The sequence below is a fragment of the Lactuca serriola genome, chromosome 3 (genome assembly GCF_051521515.1).
Source record: "Lactuca serriola cultivar US96UC23 chromosome 3, Lser_US96UC23_V15, whole genome shotgun sequence".
In the NCBI taxonomy this organism is placed as follows: Eukaryota; Viridiplantae; Streptophyta; class Magnoliopsida; order Asterales; family Asteraceae; genus Lactuca; species Lactuca serriola.
Window position 1 is genome coordinate 266,230,113 of NC_136410.1, and position 12,809 is coordinate 266,242,921.

The 12,809-nt window shown below is 40.0% G+C and overlaps 1 pseudogene; it reads left to right on the top strand.

The window, feature by feature from the left end:
* Positions 1-10,209: 10,209 nt before the first annotated feature.
* On the top strand, positions 10,210-11,376 carry LOC145094884 (putative thylakoidal processing peptidase 2, chloroplastic; annotated as a pseudogene).
* The last annotated feature ends 1,433 nt before the right edge of the window (positions 11,377-12,809 follow it).

A 12,809-nucleotide genomic window follows, 5' to 3' on the forward strand; every position in this document is an offset into this window, starting at 1 on the left:
AAGGCCCAGTGCACCAGTTTTTTTTTCGGTAGGACGGGTGATAGCACCTGCCCCTGCAACTCTGAGGATCACATATGGCCATCAGGGCCGAGCAGAGGCGCCTGCGGTAGGAGGCAGGGCTTTTTAGATGTCTACCATGGAGACACGAACAACACCGGACGTTGCAGAATAGGGTGGCCTGCTTGGGAGTAAGATATATGCCATCTGCATACCGAGGACTTGGGAATGATAGTTAAAGGATGTTCCTTCCTAGAGCAGGTTACTTAGGGTGCAGTAACTGTAGCATCTCTATGTCGGGCTCGGAGGTGTCCCGCTAGTTTTCGGAAGGTGCTGTTGAGGGATAGATTGGTTAGATCCCATAGCTATGATAAGTTTGGGTTTTACAGCAGATCGATTACGGAATTGTGGTAAGGATTGGAAATTCTTGCCAAAGCTTTGAGCAGTAAGGTATAAGCAGGATCAAAGTGGGGGAGAACCCTCTGAGTATACAAAGGTAAGACCACGCAGATCTAGAATGAGTACGTGACACCGAGAAGACAAGAAAGTAGTACAGCAATTGATTTGTTCATGTAATCGAGATGGTTGGAAGCTGGTTGAGAATCCAGGTTGGAGTACCTCCTATAGGACTCTAGTGATTCAGAATGAGAATCTTGAGAATGGTTAGCTAGAGATGCTTCCGTGTAAGTAGTCAGTGGCAGAGACGACATGCAGAGCATGGTTGAGCGGCAGGAGAGCCGCAACAATTTCCAGCAGCAGTATGGAAAGTGTTGCAAGACTACGGGGATAGCCTTAGCATTCACTATCGGCCAGTTATCAAGGAAGGCGTTGTAAGACTACGGGTAAGCGTAGCTTTCCCTAGCAGCTTAGTAGTATAGATCGGGCGGAGGCCCGTATTTTCCAGTTAGCAGAGTTTAGGCGAGACCCTTATCTCCTAGTGATCAAGGCAGAGATCAGGAATGGGTAGTTGATGAGAGTAGTATGGAGCTAGCCTGCATAGCTCTCGAGAGGTGAAACCTTGGGAGAGGCCGCTCCAGGATGTAGCTGGGTGAGAACCGTGGGCGAGGGCCGTATGCTGGGAGCAGTATAGGTGAGACCTGAGAGCAGGGTTTCTCAGTAGTATAGTCGGGTGAGACCCATGGGGGAGGCCCGTATGTGAGTAGCAGTATAGGTGAGACCTGAGAGCAGGGTCGCTCAGTAGTATAGTCGGGTGAGACCCGTGGGCGAGGCCCGTGAGTTTTAGTAGCACAGGTGGGACCTGGTAAGGACCTTAGGGTCAAGTTAGGGGATCGAGGATCCCAGGACTTGTAGCGCCAGAGTAGTAGGGTAGAGGGGGCAGTATTAGGTAGCCTAAGTTTCCTCAGAAGTCGCTGGGAGCGACTAGAAGTTGTATTGGGGCTAGCGACCGGTGGGAGCCGGTAATCCAGATATTGATAGATCAGTAGGGACCAGGGTGGTCTCGGTTCATCCGGAAGGCGGCTAAGGGACAGCAGAAATTTTCAGTCAGTGGAAGTGATGGTAAGCAGTCTATGGTGGAATAAAATTAGTTGATTGAAGGGTGCTATGCACATCACAACAGGTTGGATAATCTCAGAGGGAAAGGTTTAACCCTGTTGCATAGCTCTCGTCTGATTCTAACCGTTGAGGGGATGAATCTTTTACTCGAAGGATTATCCGAACCATTCGCTGGGAGGAGTGCTCGGCACTAAGTTATAGTGGTGAGAAGTGTCCAGTGGATACTGGCGGTAATGACCCGTGCTGGAAGTAGCAGGAGTAATAGAGTTGGTGAAGGATAGGACCTTCACAGTGACAGAGGAAGTAGTTGGTTATGGAACGTTGCCTTGGGGAGGCCAGAAAAACGCACAAGGAAAAGGGGGTGAACCCTTAGGGTGTCCAGCATAAGTACTCGGGGAGTACCAGAAGGTTTGTCAGTCGAGTAAGTTGTGTTTCCAGGATGGTCAGGGTTAGGGTTAACCCGAGAATATTATCCGCAAGGATTAATATTAGTCAGAATGATCGGGCGGAAAGCGAAGGTAGTCAGCGGGTGTTAGGTTCCCAGACAGAGTGTTTGAGGCAGATCAGAGGTCAGTTGGCCATAGCGAACTTCGAGGACGAAGTTTAGTTTAAGTGGGGGAGAGTTGTAAAACTTAAAATCAGAAAGGCCAAGAAAGGAAAGAAAACCCTAAGTCAAAGGGTCAACTCGTCGAGTCCAGGGAGGAACTCGACGAGTCAGAGCGGGATCCAGGGGATCGATTATGTAACCGACTCGGCGAGTCAGGAAAGAGGACTCGGCGAGTCCAGTCTGAAGAGGGAAACCCTAAATCCGGGACTTTTTGCACTATTTAAGCATCCTATTCTCTCCATTAGGGTTCCTTGGAGCCTCTCTCATCCAGAAACTAAACCCCTCAGCCTCCATTGTTGCATATTTAAGTCTCTCGCCATTTTTGGGTGATTTGAAAGAAAAAGGAAGGAAGGAATCATTGGGGCTTCAAGGATTGGCTCTAAATCCAGAGTTTGGGTCACCTTTCAGAATTATTGAAGGTATTAAGTCGTTAAGTTCACCCTTCTTCATCTAGATCTACCTTGGTTATGAGTTTTGGGGCTTTTATGCCATGTTTAAGAACCAATTCGAGTTAGAAGCCCAGATCTGAAGTTGCTACTGCAGATCTAAGCATATCTTGGCCTAGAGAAGCATAAAGTAACTGCCTTTGGGTTGATTGTAGAGCCTCTTTCTCTTAAACCCTAGTTTATAGTGTTTTGAGCCTAGATCTCCTTAGCTACACATAAAGTTTGCCACTTTACGTGAGGAATAGGCCTTAGAAGAGTGGATCTACAGTTTGGAGTCCATACATGACTCAAAAGCCTCTGAATATATGAAGGACTGAATAGACTCAGCAAGTCCTTCGAGTGGACTCGGCGAGTAGGATGAAGATGGAGATGAACTCGACAAGTTGGATGAACAACTCGACTAGTCTGTTGAAGATTGCATTGGACTCGACGAGTCTGTTCTTAGACTTGGCGAGTCAAGTCGCGAAACCCCAAACCCTTCGAGTTAAGACTCGGATCAGTGAGTTGAGTGGGGACTCAGTGAGTTGGACAGGACATGACTCGGAAATCGGTAGACTCGGCGAGTCAGGGGCTGACTCGGCGAGTCGAGTCGGGAATGAAAGGATTCTGAGCGTATGAACTCGGCGAATCAGTAGGCAAACTCGGCGAGTAGGGTTGACCTGGAAGGTTGACTTTGACTTTGACCTGAGTGGACTTAGTTGACTTTTGGAGGACAGTTAGACTAAGTGTTATATTGATATTGGTAGCTCGGGGAGCTAGTGGAGCAGCAGTTCAGAGAGAGTTGTTAGACAGCGGCCAGAGGGATTACCAGCAAGTTCAGCAGTACCAGGTGAGTTTCCCTTTGTGTGAATGGGTCTAAGGCCACAATGCCGGCCCACGTAGATATGAGTAGGAAGACCCAGGGGTTAGCCCTGGGCACTGCATGCCAGTATGATATTTAGGACCAAGGTTCATTGATAGAGGGAGGGTGCCCAAGGAATGGTTTGCATGATAGAGTATACTTGTTGTCTGTGTGATACTTGTATGTGCCTGGTAGGGTGGTAAGTGTGGGCGAGGTCCCGTATCTCACCAATAGCATAGGGTGGACGGTGTTCCACATCTCATTAGCAGCAGAGCAGGGGCGAGGCCCAATTTAAGGAAAGGGTGAGTGTGGGCTGGGCCCGTATCTCACTATCAGTAGGAGCGTGTACGGGGTTCCATGACTCATCAATAGCAGGACAAGGGCGAGGCCCAAGATAGGAGAGGCCTTAGGACAGGATCCATTAGCATATGTTTAGCTTATGTGTTGTGATATGTTTATGTGCTATTATATGTTTGCGGGTGAGGCCCAGTGACAGGCGAGGCCTAAGTGAAACAGATCTGTATCCGAGCGGAGCTTGAAGCTAGGAGGGTCCTGGAGCAGCGGGGCTGTTGTAGCGGGCGAGGCCTGAAGTAGCGGGCGAGGCCCAAAGTAGCGGGTGAGGCCCGGAATAGCGGGTGTGGCCCAATATGTGCAGTATGTGTTTGTGCAGGGTATGTGGTAGGTTGGGGAACTCACTAAGCTTCGTGCTTACGGTTTTTAGTTTTGGTTTTAGGTACTTCAGGTAGCGGAGGGAAGAGCTCGGGGTGATCGCATGGCACACACCATAGATTAGACAGCCTGGGAATGTTTTACTCTGATAATGAAAATATGTTTTGGAATTAATACTCTGATTATGTTATGGATTGATAAATGTGTTTTAAGTAATGTTTTATAAAAGAAATTTTTAGTCTTGAAAATTGGGACGTTACAAAAATAATGACATCTCTTCTAAATTTTGAAGGATAAAGGACACACATTTATGCGTGCCCTGAAATTAGTGTCAGAAAAGAAATAAAAAGAAATATGGAGGGCACCTATCATAAAAAGCGTGTCATTTAAAGTTGTCGCTTTATATTTTTTTTAAGAAGGTGCGTTCTCCTTATTTTTTTTGCGAAATGAAATCCCAAAAAAATTAAACACCCCGCCTAATACTCCTTTTTCTCCTTCTAAAATCCTCTGCTAAGAACCCTAAATCATTCGTAACCATTTTCCATTCCCAAAAGAATTAAACATCCCGCCTACTACGACTCCCCAAATCACCCGAAATCACAAATCCCTAAATATTAAGAACCCTAATTTGTTCTTGAGAAACGGTGAATTAGATCAAAAACTGTGAATTCAACTTCGAATTAGATCAGGTTCTCTCAATCAAGAACCTCCCCATTCTATAACTCAGAAAAAGCATCAATGCATGCATATTTCACCTGCGCCGGAGTCAGCCATTCGTTATCCCATATGGTCATCGTCACAGCCTCGGGCTTTATCAACTCCTTCCGCAAGATCTTTCTCATAAATTCTATCAATCCTAACCTTTCTCTCAATCAAGAAACCCTAACCTTTCACGATCTAGTAATCGATGTCATCATACGTTTGTTTTCTCCATTACCCTATTTTTTTCCCTAAAATCATATCTAGGTTTCTATTTACTCATGGGGATGAACAGTTTGTCCCAAATCCCAATCCCGTACCTGTACCGTACCAGAATCGGTACTGAACCGTACCGAATTTTAAAATACGGGACGGTACTTGGTACTCCAAATACATGAAATTCGGGAATCGATACTGCCGGTACCGGTACTAGTACAGAGTACCGGTACCACTGTACCGGTACCGGTGATGTTAATTCAGTTCGTTACTCTGGATTAACTTTCGATCAAATTCGGTATTCGGGAAATCGAGAACGGGACGGGTCGGTACTGGTTCCGTCCCACGATCATCCCTATTTACTCATATGATTTCTCCAAGATTTTGATGCATTCATCACTTACACATCTCTCAATTCTCTTTCTATTGGTGGATCTGCTCTTTTTTCCTCTCGATCGAGGGTTTTTTGGGCTTTCAGGTCTCAGATTTATTTTAGGTCTTCTTCAACTGTACTAATGCAAAAATTCTTTGGTAAGGGTTTTTAATCGCTCTTTAATTTCGATTCTATGTTGTTTCCGTTAGTTCGTTTGCTTATTTTTTGTTTAATTTTCGTTATTTAGTTGTTTTATTAGGGGTTCTCGAGATTATTACTTTACTTGACTGTATTTTTGTAACGTCGTGATTTTTACCATAATTTTTTTTTTCTTTTTAAAACATTTATTTAACAAAATACGTTAGCGGAAGACTTAGTTTTTTTTATTCAAAACATTTTTGAAACCACAACGTTACTTCAAAAATTCAAACATAATTCCAAACCATTTAAAATGTAAACAATAGTACTTTAAAGTAAATAATAAAAAACATGTCCAAGAGTGGTATCGTTAATATAAGTCTACTACCCATAAGAACCCCTCTCACCAAGGACAATCTTCTAAACATAAGGCACAAAAGAGAAAAGATACAAGTGTCAACCCCTACTGAGTGAGTTCAAAAAGTTGTACATAAAACATACAAACCCCAAATGGGTCAATCATTCATTTTAATTACAATTCTACCACATAACATATATGATCAACCAAATACCACATAAGCAACCGCATAGCATATAAGTAATCACATTTAATATATAAGTAACCTTTAAATGTTCAACCTTTTATTAATAAGTAACCTTTGATATATATTCAACCTTTTAATATGCAACCAACCTTTTGTTACATGTTCAACCTTTTGTTAATAATCAACCTTTGTTATATATTCAACCTTTTAATATGCAACCAACCGTTTGTTACATGTTCAACCTTTTATTATATCTATCCAACCGATTGATAGAAAAGTGTCTCTTAGTGCTACCTAACCCAAGAGAAACACCCCGTTCACTACTTGTGTGCACGGTCAGCCGAATGCTCTAAATGACTCATGACTTCCACCCGAAACACCAACCTTGTGACTCCACTTTCGCTACTCCGACTATACAAAGTACAAGTACCCCGCGGTGTCGTTCAGGATTGGTACAAACACTGCCAATTCCAACGATACACCTCCCGATTCTCACGTGATGTTTGCGCTGGCCGCGAACGAGGGACCAACATCACTCCATCCCACGAACACCGAAGTGCCCGCAAACCATGTGTCACACGGTCATCTAGAAAGACCGGCAACTAATCACCGTTTTGGCTATAGCTCTTCCTATAGGTACTTTTTCAACCTAGTAGGCACCCTCAATGATCCAAATAAGGTTTTAGGCAAAGATCATGAACTACCCAAACCCTCTACGCATAACCCCGCAATGTCATTTATACATTAAGTAAAGCATGTAATTCATACAATATAAGTGTGTACGTAAACATGAAATATATTCATAACCAACACATCAAATCACTTCCATACATCATTCAATCAAGCAACTTAAACCGGTGTCATATACATCAGTTCATCAAGGTGTAAGCAACATAGCAATTATTAGGTGATAGCATGGCAATAGCACAAAGCATATATTAGCATCACAAATATCATATCATCATCAAGCACATGTAATGATATGGTCATCCTAAAGTGAATCAAATCACCATCTACAGATTGCACGTTTCAATAATGCAACCTTAGTGAGTTAAAATTGTGAACTCACTTAAATGTTTCCGTAATATGATGTCTACGCTTCATCTTGTACTCGTGTTAGTCCGCCAAAATGACTAAACACATTCAAAATTACATATAGTTTAAGCTCACCTACAACAACCTAAATATAATATATGATTATACCGAGGTTAATTTGCAATAACTAATTAGTTAATCAATTACGTAATTAACAATGTTTATTTATTTAACCCTAAAACAATAAAATATGTGAGACGTCAGGATTTATCCCCTGGTAAGCTATTTATTTTTTACCAGAAAGCTCAAATCACATGTAAAAGAATATATAACTACTTCTTTGTGTATAATTGTTTGAGTCATATTCTATATATCAAGCCTTTTCTATCAATGATTTATAGTCTGTGAGATTAATACCATCGTTATACACATAATAATAATTAGAGAACATGCACCTGATCAAAGCCATCTCCATATTGACGATATATCCATCCTTTAATCCTTGCGATTCTGTCACTTTCATCGTGGATTCATCGCGTGTATGGTTCCCTTATCCATGCATCTCATTGTTTTTATGGAATCCGTATCCCATCTATGTCATTGCTATATAAGTAAACGGAAATTTTGGAACGACACTACTTGCACAACCCGAGGAGTTTCTAGCGGGAAAGCACCTTGTGAAAAAAAAACCTGTCGTTGAAAAACTATCTAGCAAAACTCTCACATAAATTCATATGTTCCAGATCTGCATCGGTTCCTTGATCGAAGCCTTCATCCTATGAGATCGTAATTTCGATTGATTGCATCAATACCGAGCCCGCTCTATGGAAACCCCGGTTGCAGTCCCACCGTATCTTGCTAACGTCACCAGACTATTGAAAGAGAAGGTCGGAGTAAACAATACTCTCTCTCTCTCTCTCTCTCTCTCTCTCTCTCTCTCGCATCACATGCAGAAGCCCCCACATGAAATGGTGCGGTCAATTTTTCTAGGGTAGAAGGCGGCACATGAGACGCCGTAAGTAACAGACGTAAGGAAAAGAAAAGTGATTGTTTCCTCTGTTTGTAAGGGAGTTATTAAATGAAGTTACAACATTGGTCCCTAATGTTTAGCCATAATAATACTTTAAACCCCAATTGTAAAATTACTATATTCAACACTTTTATAAATGACACTTTACCCCCTAGACTTTATTTATCCGATTATTGATTATATCAACCTAAATATTCCCACAATTTAATTAGTAAGATTCTTACACACTTTAATTATTAGTTAACTCTTTTATTTATTAATTTACCCTATTTTCCCACAAAATCATTTAATTAAATTATATGTCCGTTAAATATAAATTACTTCTTTTAGATATTAATTAATATCTTTTTTTTGTTTAATTTATTTCAATTCTTACCTTGAGAATCGAAATAACTTTACAACCGTTGATAATCGAGTAACGAAAAGTTAACGTCATTTCTGGAAGGATTTTCGGGTCATTACAATTTTGAAGATCTCATCTTAAAGTCCACCAAATTTTCATTTATTTGTTGTTAAATTTTCCTGTTGCTACTTGGTAGTTGTACTTCTTAGATGAACTTGCATAAGAATTACATGTTCATATGATAAATTGTCTTATCAACCTTTACTATTAAACTGATTTATGATTATATCTATGATTTTGGAACTGTTTGATCATCTCTCCTTGTATTGTGTTTAATCAAGAGTAGAAATTTTTTGTGCACAAGGAAATGACTGATTATCTCATAAACCTTCTCTTACCCTTTGATGTTAGTTATGCTGCTTTTTGTTTTGGATCTATACTTAGCTTTTGTTTTGGATCTATACAACAGTACACAATCATGAACATTCAGATTCTCATGGCTCGTTTACTTTCCATCTTTGTGCTGTTAGTGTTTGTACTCCATGTTGCCTCTGAATCCACGAGAGAAGTAGTAGAACAAATCGATGGAGTAGAATTCACTGAGGAGTTGCTGTTCAGGCCACTTCCTGATCAGAAAGTTCTTTCTCATTTTCACTTTGAGAATAGGGTTCCTCCGAAAAATTCTTATGGACATCACCACCGGCTTTTTCCCAAAGCTATTTATCAGCTGGTATGATTACAATAGTTCGTTAATTACTTTACTCGATCATATTCGTTTTTCTATCTAGGCATTTTACTAAATCCTTTCTAATTGTTGCTCTGGTCCATCCTAATTGAGTTTAGGGTTTAATGATTCATTGATTAGGATGATTTGTGATGTTACATTATATTTTTGTATTACTTTTCTATATAGATTTCAACCAATCGTATTTGTGGTCTAAATTAGGATTTGGACACTACAGGTTCACAAATATTCGAATTAGAGAAATGGAATTGTCTTTCACTCAAGGTCGTTGGAATTATGAAAGCTAGGGTGGTTTTGATTTGCTGTCATCTACCACTTTGTGGGTTTGTCTAATGTACTTATCAGAACGCTTCAATAACATATCGTTAAATATATCAAACTCAGTTAAGTATTTTTATTGTATAGCTACAAACTGTTTTTTGTTTTTAATATGGGGCTTGTAGTAGATAATGGAACACGAGATGTTATAGATAAGTTTCTACGAGCTGCTCACTACTAGAAAAAAGACCTTTAATGACGCGCTTTTTACGACACGCGATAATTAACGATACGCAAAAGGACGTGCCCTTAAAATAGTGTCATCTCTCCAAAAAATTTAAGGATTTACGTCACGCTTTATTGCGTGCCCTTAATTTAGTGTCTCAAGAAAAAAAAATTAAAAACACGGAGGGCGCTTTATCTTAAACGCGCGTCGTCTGTACCTGTCGCTTTATAATTTTAATGAAACGCGCTTTTAGTATACAAGGGGGGAAATGAAATCCCCAAAATTTTGAAAACCCGCCATTTTTTTTCTATCTTCTATCTATCTTTCATCTTCAACCTAACAAGGACGAGCATTGCACTCTTGATTTCCCTAACTCTTTCTCATTTTCTGATTCAAACTTGAAAGAATCGAAAAAAAATCTATCAATTTTGAAGCCTAAAGAATCACAACCCCTTATCAATTTTGAAAAAAAATCTATCAATTTTAAACACAGACCTACCCACAATGTTTTTCACCGGAAGTCTCTTTCGTCTCCACACCCTTGAGATCTCTCCATCGCTTCCCGGAGGAAATCTCAGGTTGTTTTCAGCTTTGGGGTTTTTCGATTTCATCATTTTCCCCAATTTTCAGCTCCCGATTCTTCCCTTCTTGTTCTAATCTTACCCTTCGATTCCACCCCACCCTCCTAATCTCACTGATTCCTTCATTTTCAATGGGATCTCTTTCTTTGTGAGTTTTCTTTTCACGTCACAACAGTTGATCACCGAAGAAGCAATTTTCCAAATCTTTTTGTTGTTAATCAAAATTGCGTGTATGGCGATCAGATTCACTGTTTCTTACTCTGGCTACGTGGCCCAAAACCTAGCCACCGCCTCCGGAAAATCCAATACATGCCGAATTTTTCACAAGGTTTTTTCTCGTCCTCGTATATTCCAGAATCCCAACCGAGATCCCGTCGCCGGGTACGGTCCGGCAGCAACGGCGGGTTCAAGGTGTTCGGTTTTGGCGTATGCCACTCTTGCATGTGATTTTCTTGGCGTTGAGAGCTCCTCCAAACCTTCTCCCCTCGTTGTTGGATTGATCTCGTTGGTAAAGTCAATGGCTACCGGTGGTGGCGTTGGTGGTGGTTCTGGGGTTTTTGGGATTTCGTCGTTGAAGGCGTCTTCCATGATTCCGTTTTTCCAAGGGTCGAAGTGGCTCCCATGTAACGAGATTAACAGTACGGAGGTTGATAAAGGCGGTACTAGCTCGACGAAGTCTAATCAGACTACTACTGATTGCGTGAAAACCTGCAATGTTGCAAGTACCAAAATCATCGTTGAGAGGAATAATTGGTTTTCAAAACTATTAAGTGTTTGCTCCGATGATGCTAAGGCTGCCTTCACCGCTTTGAGTGTCAGTATCTTATTCCGATCGTAGTTGGCTGAACCAAGATCCATCCCCTCTGCATCCATGAGCCCTACCCTTGATGTGGGTGATCGCATAATGGCCGAAAAGGTATAATCCCAATTCTAACCTTATTACACACTATATGAATGATGGTTGCCAATTTCGCCATTTTGGCTTTTCAATTCAAATAGTGATTGTATGCAAGATTTTGAGTTTTTGCCTGTTATTGATTTAGGTTTCATACATCTTTCGGAAGCCAGAAGTTTCAGATATTGTGATCTTCAAGGCTCCTCCCATTCTTTAGGTGCGATTTCACTTCTTGATTATAAGTATCTTTGATTAGTTCTGTGTTTTGTTGTTTGCTCATTGTCTTGTATCAATAATCTTGTAGGAATTTGGCTACAGTTCTGGTCCTATATCAAGATTACAATCCTTATGATTTTTGTGATGTGATGGTGCAGGGGTCCACATCTAGTGAAAAACATTGTGGGTAGGTTATATGCAGTGATTAGGTTAATTTACTCATAGTTTTGATTAATTTTTTTTTATCATCATGTCCAGGTCCCTTCTCTACTGTGTTCCGTGAAATGATACTCTCCTACATTATGCAGCCATGTTGTATAATCTTAGCCATTACACCTGTAAATTCAGATTTGGCAAACTCAGATGCACTTCAAATGGATGGGATTGTTGATCCTGATGGTAATTATCAAATATACTATGCTTTGTTATTGGTAATTATCAGGAGTTCCATTTGTAATTCACATAGCATTTCAATTTTGAGTAGCTAAATGCTTATGATAATATATATATATATATATATATATATATATATATATATATATATATATATATATATATATATATATATATATATATTCAGATTGGATCTTCACTTGGATTTGAAGATGGAGAGTTTGAATCTTCCAAAATAATTCGCCCTGCTACTTTGTTTTATCACAATCAGGATGATTCCTTCTATTTTGTTGACTCAGAGGTATTCTTTTTAAAATGAATAATTACAAATATATTGATGGGGATATAGTCTTATTATGGTTTTTACTTTTCATATGATGAAAGAATCATGCTATAAGGAGAGCTGATATGGAGAGCAGGACAGTTGAGACATTATATCAAAAACCTAATGTCAGTGAGACAAAAAGTAGTTTAGTGACTTGGATCATTGATAAACTTTAGAGTGCAAAAGACATTCCTTCCAATTCTGAGGAAGTTGATCCTAAATTACATTTTTACCCCTGGCATCTTCTCAAGTCATTGGAAAATTACCACATTTTACATGTCATATTTTAATTAACATGATATACTGTTAATCTACTATATAATGTTTTCATGCAGTTTTGAAACTTTATGGATCATGGATCTATCATTTGGTATCATTCAAGAAGTGGTCAAAGGTTTGACTTCTATTGTCTACATATTCTTTTGATGTTTCTAGGTTAATTATGATGTTATTTAATAATATTTTTTGCGGTGTGAAGGATCTTCAAAGATTATAGAGATCTGTGGACAGTTGATAAAGGAGAAATCATCCCTCGTAAAAGAAATACTGCCTAGTCAGCAGCTGCCACAAAATAATTTCTCGGTGGAGGGTATTTCACGTGCGGGTCTGCTTTATTCTGTGGTAACTTTTCAGGACAATATCGTAATTTGTGACACAGGTAAAATTAAATATTTTCCTTTTGTTTTAATTGATGAACTACAATATCCTCTAAGAAA